Genomic DNA, 12037 nt, shown 5'->3' with positions numbered 1-12037 from the left:
ATAAAGTTTCATATTTAATATATAGAGGAATTGACTAGTATTTTAGCTTGTATAATCCACAAGTTAAATATTTATTATATCTAAACTAAAATTTGTAATAAATAATATATAAATAAATATTATATTTAAATATATAAATCATACTTTAAATTTGTATAAATAGATATTTTTAAACATATAAATTATATTCTAAATTCTTGATAAATAATTTATATTATAGCTTAATATTAACATTTAATGTTAATTTATTTTTAAATATTAAAATTTAATTTATAAATAAGTATAATAAAATAAAGAGAGATTCATGTTTAATATAGAAGGATTGATGAGTTTATTTTAAGTTTATTAAATAGATAGACCCTAATAATATTTTGGACTATATTGACCTAAAAAATTGTGTACAGTGAATAAAATTCATGTTTAAAATTTTTTTGATGTATTTGAAAGGAAAAAAATGTTAAAGCATTCTTGTTTTATAGCTAGAGATTTTGGCTTTTGAATATAAAATTCAAAATACGGAGAAACGCACACTTCCTTTTTTCAAGTCAAATAATCCAAACCAAGAACATAGAACATTTTATTTTAAAATAAAAAGTAAAAGTTATTATATAGAAATATTATTTTAGAATCTCATCAAAACAATCATAAAAACAACACATTAATTAAAATACTAATTTGTCGGGAGAAGTGCAGTTCATACATACCTGAGAAATTTGTCTTATGACGACCCTCATCATTGTTTTGAAATTTCTCTTGTACTCTTAAAACTGTACAGAAGTATATTAGTACTGTATTTTCAATTAAAAATGGTAACAATAACCCTTAATCATAGAACATTCATTAGTGATGAAGTGTGTATTTGATTTATATTTTGGTAAAATTAAATTTGATGAAATTAATATTTTAATTTTTTTTTAAATGTAATGGGGATATGTGTTTAAATTAGGTTTTATATATTTATATAAAAAAAAGTATTGATATTAGTAAAATTGAAGTACTTCATGCTTTTATATATTTTATCTAAAGTTAATATAAAATAATAATAAAAATTAATTACAACATGTAAATCAAGAGAGATAGTGAATGATTAAAAAAAGTAAAATAATCTTAAACAAAAGTGGTTGCAAAATAAGATATAGTTATTATTGATATATAAAATGGACGAAAATTTATTTTTGTATACATATTTTTTTTATTTTGCCCTTAAGAGATATAATGGTAGAAAAAAAATAGTATATAATAAAAGGGTATAAATAGTTAAAAAAAATGTGGACATTAAAAAGAGATATCTCTTTTATATATAGCATAGATTTACCCTTAAAAGATATGGTGGGAAAAAGTTAATAGGTTAAATTATATTTTTGATCATTTATTTTATTTTTAAATTTCATTTTAGTTTTTTTAAAATATTTATTTTGATACTTTATCTCCTAATTTTGTGTCAATTTGATCTCTTTGAAACAATGATTATTTTCACTTTTGAGACATGATTTTAGTTTATTTTTTGATTAACTTATGAATTAAAATTTATCTCATTAGATTCAATTATATGAAAACTATTAAACACAAATACAATTCAAACCAAAAAAGTGTCATAAACATGATAAACATTACATAAAAATAAGTTTAAAAAACAATTTAAAAATTCAAAAACTTATTTTCATATTATTTTCTAGTTGTTAGTAGTATATATTTTTCACATGAGTTTTACTATGTTTATAACTCTTTTGAATTTGAATGTCAAATCAATTTTATAATTTTCATAGAGGTGAATTTAATATTACAAGTTTCACATCTTGAATCAATCAAAAATTGATTCAAAATCATGTCACAAAATTTAAAATGTTTATTATTTTAAAAGGATCAAATCAATTCAAATATAAAAGATAAAAGAACAAAATAAACATTTTAACAAATAAAGAACTAAAATAAATTTAAGAAATAGTATAAGGGACCAAAAGTATAATTTAGTCAAATTAATATATAATAAAAGGTTAAATATCTAAAAGAATTTGAAAACCCAAGAGAGACATTGTAATACTATAAGTTTTAATTATTTTCTTTTATTATCTTTGTTGAGTTAGTGGGTTACTATAGGATATTTATTGAAGATTTCTCCAAAATAATCACGATGGAAAACCATAGAAACAATAAACAAAATTTAACCAATTTGGTTTAAAGAAGAAATATGATAACCGATTCTAAAACTTCCAAAAAAAAAAAAAAAAAAGAGAGTAAGAAGTGTGCAAAACTTACTATAGTAAATGAATTTCTGTCGAAGTCCAAATTGGCAGCCACTTAAGAATGCAGAAGGCATTTTAGTCAATGTATGCAAAGCGCATATAACACATGGTTTAATGTAATATATTCTGGTCAAATTTTTTATTCATTTGTCTTGTTCTAATTGAAAAGAAAAAGAAGGCTATAGTACTATGCCATCAATTTAATTAGTTTTCATCCAAAGTCACTTATAATTATTTTTGTAAACTTATATTTTTTTATCATGTGAATTGAATTCAGTAGTAAAAAAAATTATAACAGCTCACGGACATTATTCAATCAACCAAACTAAAGTCATTTTTAAAACTTATATTAACTTAGAATTTTGCAAGATATATAAATGAAGTTGCGAATATCCCTAATTATATATTGAATTTCAACTAAAAATAATATTTAATTTTATTACAACTTAAAATAAACAGAGCAAGTGTTCAAAATTAGTCATCGTTGATTCTGACGTCCCAAAAAAATGATGAAAAAGTTTTGAACATCTCTTATTATTGGCTTTAAAATTTCACTACAATTTTTTATTCATTTTATTTTTACAATTCAAAGTTAATAATAATAGTGCAATATTAACTATCGTAGGTAATATTGAGAGTCCCAAAAAGAAAACTATTCCTAGATAATCTATATACATTAAATGGATTAAAATATAATAGATATTTAAGCCAATTAAAATTAAAATTAATAACGTAATTTGAATATTTCTAAAAATTAATAGAGCAAAAATTTGGAGAAACTGTTTAAACATATTTTTTTAAAATCAAATATCAGACCCAAGCATGTAGAAAATTTTATTTTAAATAAGAAAAATGCGTATATATAAATATTACTATATATAGAAGCTCATTAATTAAAACAATGATGTACAAAATTGTGTAAAAACAACACATTCATTCAAATATCAATTTGTGGGGAGAAGTGTCGTTCATACGTACCTGGGAAATTTGTCTCATGACGTCGTCCCTCATTGTGTTGAAATTTCTTTCCTACTCTTAAAACTGTGTAGAAGTATATTAGTACAATATTTTTCAATTAAAAATGGAAAGAACAACTCTTAAACACAGAACATTAATGAAATGTTAAATGTTTTTTATGTACTAAAAACATAGAACATTGCACTACATTAACGATGAAGTGTGTATTTGGTTTACAGTTTCCATAGAAACAACTTATTTTTCAAAAGAGAAAAAAACTGAATATAAACTTCAGTTAATTTCTCATTGTTGGGCTTACTCGAAGATCTGTGATGACTCGAAAAAAGCAAACAACTCGAAATGGGGCACATTCATGAGGTTCAAGGTATCAAATACTTAAGTCATCTGTACTCGAGGTGTACTCGAATCAAGTCGAATCCAGAGGTGCTCGAATAGGTGGAAATTGCTATAGAATGCTAGATAAAGTGATTTCTTTATAAACAGTTAAAAGTGCTCGAAGATGGCGCGCTAGAGCGGTTATTAAAATTCAAGAATAAAACACGTGGGAACGGCAGTTATCAGGAGTTGGTGGTGGAAGTTATAAGCACGTGTTTAATATGGGAAGCGGTTGCTCACCCACGATGCTTACACGTAAAGAAAAACTACCCTTGAAGAACTCTATAAATACATCAATTTCAGTCTTGTACGAGGTCGGAAAACTCATACTTTAACCAGATTCTAAAGCATTCTCTGCCTGCACATATGGCTTCCATGCGAGGAATTATCTTTGGGTATGATCACTTCTCGGCCATTTGTATTTTCTCTTTTTTAGGATTAGAATTAGCGTAGCTTTCTTTTTCATTCAATCGCTGTTTGGAAGTACTCAAATGTTAAAATGTTGTAATAGATTGAATACCGTGAATGATGATATATATGTATTGCCAGTATCTCTATTGTCCATTCTATTTCTCTGCGCATTTATGTACATGCATATCATTATCTGGTAATTATTGACGAACGCGTAACAACGGTTAATCATTAAAAATACTTTACTGCATGGTAATTGCTCCGTACTTCATTCCGTAAGAACACGTTAAATGCCTAAATTGAAATACTGTCCATATGCTAGTTCGAATAAAAAGAACCTTTGAACATTTTCCACCATAAACACTCATACAACCCCTTTCTTCACAAACAACCTTTTTTTTATGAGAATTTCTACGGTACCTTCTATAAAAGAAGGGTACCGGTACTGTCGATGACGTGTCAGATGATATCATTTATATAGATTTATGTGTTTTATATAAAATCCATGTCATTTTAAATTTTTTATTTATTTAAAATTTACAACTCAAGTTCTCAGTTTTATAATTTTTTCATTTCGTATCTTTCTGGCTTCTTTCTAGCTTTCTGTAAATTTCCTCTTTTCCCGGTTCCTTCTCGCTGACGATCTGGTCTTGCGGGCCGGCGAGTGGCGAAGGCGGAGAGCGCGACCGCCGGCGAGGCGTGGAGGAGGAGCGTAGCGGAGAGGGAGAGGACATCAAAGCGGCCGTCTTCTTTTTGTGGCTGAACCAAGGCCAGGGCTTCGACCACGTCGCTTCCGCCCGGGATTTCTAAACGAAAAAGGGGTCATAGCGGTCTCGGGCTCCTGAGTGGCGGTTTGGGCTTGTTTTTGGAGCCGGGAGGGCGGCCCCTGGGGCGCCTGACCACTTCAATTGTGGCCCCGTCGCCGGCGGAGGCGGAGGCGGAGGCGGCGTTGGGGTGGGCATGGTGGTCCACGGGCGTTTGACATTCCCGCGAGAATTGAAAAAGTTGGTGGATTCTTCTTGTATAGAAAGAAAGCGCTAGTTTAGTTTTACCGGATTTGTGAGTTTAGGGTTTAATTATTTCTGTTTGTGATCTATGTGGTTTGTGTAAAAAAGAGGCTCTGTTTTAGATTTTCTTATGTGTTTTTTGTTCTCCTTTCATGTTTGGATTAACTATATTGATAAAATGTCTTGGGAAAAAATGTTAATTAGGTTAGGATATGACTCCCTGATAACAGTGCTTTCTCCTTGTTATCGATAATTTACATAATCAATCATTGATTCATGTGATGTTATTATGATTATCATGTATATACAATCTTGCACAATCTTGCATTTCTTAGTCCCAGTTCTGTTTTTGAGCAAAGGGGTTGTATATCAGAGTTCCCAACTAACACATCAAATGTAAATGCATTTGTTGGAGGTATGTAGAGTTTTTTCACTTTAACTATCTTCATTTTTCCAGCCCTTTAGTCTATATTTATTATTGCTTCTACTACCAGGTTCTGCTCTTTGCTTTGGACATGATGTTAAAGAGATGGATTGCAAACCTGTAGAGGGTAAAGTGGCAGGTGGAATAAATGGCCATAGGGCATTGGGATTTCACAACAAGAGAAACCGGACAATTGGACTTGGCGAGTGTGAGCAACTTGATCTTGTGTTGACTGAATCAGTTATTCGTTGGTCATCATGCACCCAACTTCCCACATCACCGAGATCATCTCTTGTCTGTTGAGGGTAGACTTTTGGAGAGATTGATAGAATAGCCTGATGTGGTGACTAAATTTGGCCTACTGATGCAAATTTACTTAACCCGATGTATATGTTTTCCCAAATTTTTGCATTCATGCTTCTGTCTTCTGCTTGGTGCAAGTTGTGGTTCGGATCTGTCACTTTAATCATGTAATGACTTCTAATTGCTCACTATTATTGTGTTCCTTTCATCCTCATTTACCTTTCCGTGTTTATTATCATGCATGAGTGTGAGTAATAGGAATTCTGCCTGGTTTGTAAAGGAAGTTGTATCTTGATGGTACTCCAAATGCTTGGAAATGAATTGTAAATTCATGTGTTAAATTATTATACTTTTGATTTTATTTTTGAGGTGGTGAGGGATGTTGGTTGGTTTGGAATTTGGATGATCATTGACTCAATAAAATAGTGTAACATGAACCGAGAGTAAGGAGGGTGCTTGTTATTTGTAGCAGAACTGATATGGCTATAAGCAGGTGGGAGACGGTCGGAGGGGCGAGGGAGAGATGGGAGACGGAGGGGAGAGGAGATCGTATAATTATAAAAATATTAATAAAAAAAAATAATGTAAAAATTTAAATACAAAATATTACCTTCTTCCTATGCCGCAGACGGTGGCGGTCGCGTAGGTGACGGCGATGGTGGAGGCGGAGCCGAGGGCGGTGACGGCGGTTATGAGGAGAATAGCGGAGAGGGAGAAGAGGAGAGTGAAGGTTGGTGTCATTGGTGGGACGGTGAAGGTTTCTTCTTCTTCTTCGTTGAGAGGGAAAATTGTTACGAAAGAAAGGAACTACCGAGGGAAAATCTCGTAAGGAAATCAATGCATACATTTAACATTAACAATAAAATTTCATATAACTGACGTGGATGGAGATTTTAAATAATTAAAAAAATTATAAATGATTTAGATTTACACGTAAGTGACACATCATCGACACGTCATCGACAGTACCGGTACCCCTCATTTATCAGGGGTACAGTAGCAACTCCCTTTTTTTATTATCTAAATAGTTAAAAGTAAGAAAATCATCCTTCTCAATCACACTAACAAAACTGCAGAATTTAAAATTAAGGAAGTAAAATCACGATGGAAAATCATAGAAACAATAAACAAAATTTAACCAATTTGGTTTAAAGAAGAAATATGATAACCGATTCTAAAACTTCCAAAAAAAAAGAGAGTAAGAAGTGTGCGAAACTTACTATAGTAAATGAATTTCTGTCGAAGTCCAAATTGGCAGCCACTTAAGAATGCAGAAGGCATTTTAGCCAATGGATTCATGGCACCAACGACGTCGGATAAGGATTCAGTGGGCAGCTGATCCAGATTCAGGTAAGATTTAAGTAATTTCAGGGCCACATCTACCATGCATATTAATTTCGGTATTAACTTTCTTCCAAATAAATAAGATTTATGTTGTGAAATAATAAATGTGTGGTTTACTCACCCAATATTTCCCCTTCGATACATAGCTTAAGCAGATTGCAGAAATCTTGTTCGATGTGCTCTTTCTTGTATATACCGAAGAGAAAGCGAGTCATATATTTGTGTCCCTTACGAGCAGCTAGAAGAAGGGGGGTTTCACCTTTATTGTTCTTTATAGCAAGCAGATTCTCGATCGCAATCCTTTACCAAGCACTCTGCTACAGCGACTTTTCCGGTCAGATCAGCAGCGAGGGCAAGAGCAGTATAACCTTGCTCGTCTTGCATTTTTAACAATCTTTCTCCCCCTTCTTTAACTAACATCTCAACAACTTTCACGTGCCCTGCCATTGTTGCCACGTGAAGAACCGTCCGCTTATCTGACTCGGACGCAAAATACAACGCGCCCTTATTTCTTTTGATGAATGACTTTACACCTTTCGAATTTCCTATTTCTACGTCCCAATACAGTTCTTTAAAACAAACAAGATTATCGTCTCCTTTACCTGCATGCCATTCACATTTAAACATAAATATATATTTTGGAAGAAAAGAAAATGTATCCAAGCAAGCATGCATGTACTCCTGTAGTTATTCATAAATTAGTTTACCTAGCTACGGTCCAATCTAGTCCAAGTAGTCTCAGTTAAATTCTAGCTTCTTGTTTTAAACTCGCGTAAATACCTGAATACACATGCGAAATGCAAGTAGCATTTAAATATGTATGTACCTTGCTCAATATCTGGTTCGGCTTTTAACTCAAAACCTTAATGCGAGGCCAAGGAATTCCAAGCTTCTTTCGCGTTTTTAGATTCCTTAATCTGGTCGAAAATATTTGGTCCACATGATAGTTGAATGATATGCAAAGCGGCTGCATCCTTCATACTATCATCATCTTTTGTTGAATAAAAATCAGTACTCACAACAGTCCACAGACCTTTCCCCCGCTGATAGTTTCTCATTTGAATTTTCCATCTTTCGTAGTTGTCTTTTGTGAGTAATTCTTGAACTATTCCCCTGGATGTGTCTTCCATTACACTGCCTCAGCCCCACAATCTGAAAGTAAATCAAATTATGGGCCAAACTCAAACAGATCTTTCAAAATTATGGACTGGTAATTAAATCCACTCAACTTTTTAGTGGAAGATTCATGCGTGGGTATTCGGTTTGGCAGGATTAAAAGGGAGGTAGGGAGAGATACAGAGGTCTCCACAAACCTATACTTATGAACGGCGAATTATTATCTATACAAAGTGTTCTTACAGGGGATCTGAGGTAATGTTGATCTGCTGGGTAAGGTCAGTGAGTCTCCTTCACTGGTACGCTTGTATGCTCCAAGATGAGGGTGGTACCTGCAAAAGAGACTCCGATGCTAAAGTTAGGGTTTGTATAAGTATATGTCTCGTATAAGTAATGCACGTACCTTAGTGTGAATTAGGGTTGCGTTGGGCCTTGGGCCTGAGATCAGTTATGATCTGATTAGATAGCGGATCTCGTCTGAACCGAGATCTCTCAGCGCATGTCCGAGGTCATTCTACACTGTGATGCCGAGCTCGAGCTCGGGATGGCGGTACAGATAGTACACTAGCCCCCCGAGCTCCGAAGACGGTGGGTAGTTAAGACCGAGCTCGTCAAGTGGCCGTGACCCTTCGCGTACGCCTGCCTGTCGAGATGCCATGTGTCACAACTATCATTTCTCGTTTCGAAACGCGAGGACGGCACGTTAATGGGCATGATGGTTATGCAATGATGGCTTCTCCCATGATGATGGGCCTCATTTAATGCACGATCTGGTGTGTCCCTTGGGTGACACGTGTTGTGACCGTTTTGAAATTTGGGGTGCCTTTTTCTCTTTCTCGCGCCTCTTCCCCTTTTCACTTTACTCTTTTTCATTCTTGTGGCTTCTTGCGCACGCTGTTCTTTCGTTCCTATTTGTCTTTCGTCTGCATTTTCTTTGTTTTCGCTGTCGTCTCCAGCGACCCAGCCATTGTTAGGGTTATTTTTTGAGGAAGAGTACCAGGTACTTCCTTTCTGCATTTTCCTTTCTCCTTCTTCCCGAATCTTCTCCGAATCTTTTTGTTTCTTGATGGTTGGAGAGGGTGGTGCTAGATCCTCCGCGCCTGCCAAGGGCAAAGGTAAGGCATGGGGCAAGGCGATGGCTGCTGGAACGGCCGCCGCCGAGAAGAAAAAGGTGGTGAACCCGCCTAAGGACCTCGTTCCAGGCATCCCTGGCTACTTTTAAAATCGGTTATTGTTATAACCGATCTTAAAAGTCTACTTTTAAAATCAGTTGTTGTTATAACCGATCTTAAAAGTCAAGACTTTTAAGATCGGTTATGATTTTAACCGATCTTAAAAGTCAAGACTTTTAAAATCGGTTATGGCATAACCGATCTTAAAAGTAGTGATTTTTTTTTGTATGTTTAACTTGTTTTGGGAGCACCTTAGAACAAAAAACCTGCAGAAAAACCAGACAGTTCAAAATATTTTCTCAATGAAGCACAAATTGCATACAAATGACAAGATGATAAATGTTAATCATATATATAATTGAATAGTTTTAAGTACATCTAATACATAAATGAACTACATTGCTCAATGAAATGTAAGTTCTAACTAGTTAAAGCAATACTATAAAACATAAGCCCAAACTAGTTAAAGTAATGGTCAATAAAAAATGTGGCCCATTGCTCCCTAATGATGTTTATGTCTTCTAGCGGCAATGGTGATCGATCTATAAATATCTGTTAAGAAAAATTAAAATAATTTGTAATAATTCATAAAATATATAGAATGAGAACTTAAAACAAAAACTTTCAAAATTGTAAAACTTACTTCAGTCCACCCAGATACTATTTGTGAATCGACAATAGTATGCATTGTCTTCATTACATAGTGTCCGCACTCATAATTTCCTTTTTGTTTATGAGACTACAAAAAGAATATAAAATCAATTTTAATAGAATAGTAATTAAAAAATTACTAAATTACTTAAAAAAAATATCATTGCTAGAATTAAAATCTTACTTTAGGAGAGACCCAACTCATTTTTTCTTCATCTTTGAACTCTTAAGTATATGATATCCTTCCATGGCCCTAATGATAAAATGACATTATGATTAGTGTAAAGTCAAATGTAATGATAATCAATAAAAGAAATTATATATTTTTAAACAATTTACCTATCTAATAATTGTCTAAAATCCATAGGAGGAGGTTTATGCAACGAGCAAATGCATACAACCATGTTGTCCATAGGAAAAATAACTAAAAGTTGCCAATGAGCACTACATTAAGAAATTATGAGTAATAGAAAAAATAGTTTTTATAAAAAATTATATTTAATTATATAAAATTAAACTTACTCAGAAAAATAAGGGGCCAAGTAAACTTTTTTATTTGAGTCGAACATCCAATTTTGAATGTAAGCTTGTATTTCTTTGACTTTGTTCCCACTTTTTTGGATTGACTCAGGCTCCAAAAATCTATATATGTGATCATTTCCCTTATCCATGCTCAATTTATGGATAAATCTACAACATTAGAAACAATGTTAGAAATAATGTTAGAAAAAATCAACAAAATATAATTACAAATAATTTAAATACTTACAATAATCATAACTGCAAAATTGATATGTTTAGCATACAATGACCAATTGTAATCTCTGATATATCACTCTGACTTATATATAGAGGTACTTTATTAGACATGTTAAACACTTCAGGAGGCCAAGGGAGTTGTTTGGGTTGCTCATCTTCCATATCTGCAACTAATCTCCATAACCTTTTTATTGGAGGAAGATTTCTAGAAGGGGTAACAATGACCGTCCCTTTACCCTTTGGTGAGGTAACAATATCCTACTCCACAAAGTACAAAGCTAATATTATACAATATTATAATAAAATTACACCAACTTAAAATTAAATATTATTTAAATAACATACCTTCGTAGATATCACCTTTACTAACTTATAAGGCCACTGAAGGAAGGTGTTCAAGGCTTGTCCCATTGTCTAAACCTCTTCTGTGGGCACAGGAACTCTGGCCTCTGGTTGTCTCACATCCAACACTGAAACCCTAACCATATCATCTCCCATGACTTGATGGTGTACAGTGGACCCTAATATGTGAATCTGCCCTATACCCATAGGATCGAGTGATCCATCCACAAACAACTCACATTTATTAGATGTACCCGGGCCAGTGGCAGTAACAGGGGGATCAATAGAAGCACATGATCCCTTTGTACTCACACATGCAATAAATGGTTCTACTATTGGAGTACTTTGTTGAAATTGTTGGCTGAGTGATTGTATATGCTCTTGTAGTTGCCTTTGCATGTCTTCTTGTAGCCGCTTATGAATCTCCTCTTGCATCTGACTAAATTTTTGCTCATAAGTTGCTATAACTTGAGAGACCTTTAGTTCCACTAACTGCTCCACCGTGCCAGATGTCTGTGAAGATGAGCGTGATCCAAAGTAGGTTTGTAAACTATGACCTCCACCAGCAGCTCGAACCCGACATGGGTGCTTAGGCTTTCCAATTGCAACTGTGAGTATATCCTAGCGTCCATGGGAAACAAAAGATCCCTCTATGGACTATTGTTCCAATATATCCTACAATACAAGACACAAAAACAATTTAATAAACATCTATTGATCCATATCTTAATTAGCATCATATGTACAAAACAATTATACTTACTATCTTGTTAGCAATCTCTTTTGTTGTCTAAGTTGTAAACTCGCCCGTTTTTTTTATGCGACCATGCTTCCATAATTCATGGCGTGTGGGTGGAGAAGGAGGACCACTAACTGTAGTCTCATCTTGGCTAGCTTGATTCTTCATAGCCT

At 33.4% G+C, this 12037-nt stretch overlaps 2 long non-coding RNA genes across 2 annotated transcripts; one reads left to right on the top strand and one right to left on the bottom strand.

Annotated features, from left to right (window-relative positions):
- Window positions 1–292: 292 nt before the first annotated feature.
- On the bottom strand, window positions 293–7037 carry LOC145953007 (uncharacterized). The gene is made up of 3 exons (XR_014430529.1): window positions 6962–7037; window positions 3222–3284; window positions 293–767 (listed from the first exon to the last, which is right to left on the bottom strand). It is a non-coding gene; the product is annotated as an uncharacterized LOC145953007 (long non-coding RNA).
- Window positions 4553–6082, top strand: LOC109814890 (uncharacterized). The gene is made up of 2 exons (XR_002241110.3): window positions 4553–5429; window positions 5509–6082. It is a non-coding gene; the product is annotated as an uncharacterized LOC109814890 (long non-coding RNA).
- Window positions 7038–12037: the final 5000 nt, after the last annotated feature.

Source organism: Cajanus cajan, chromosome 11, assembly GCF_000230855.2.
Source record: "Cajanus cajan strain Asha chromosome 11, NIPB_CcT2T_4, whole genome shotgun sequence".
NCBI lineage: Eukaryota > Viridiplantae > Streptophyta > Magnoliopsida > Fabales > Fabaceae > Cajanus > Cajanus cajan.
Note: the sequence above shows the minus strand (reverse complement) of the source record. Positions and strands in the feature narration are given on the sequence as shown.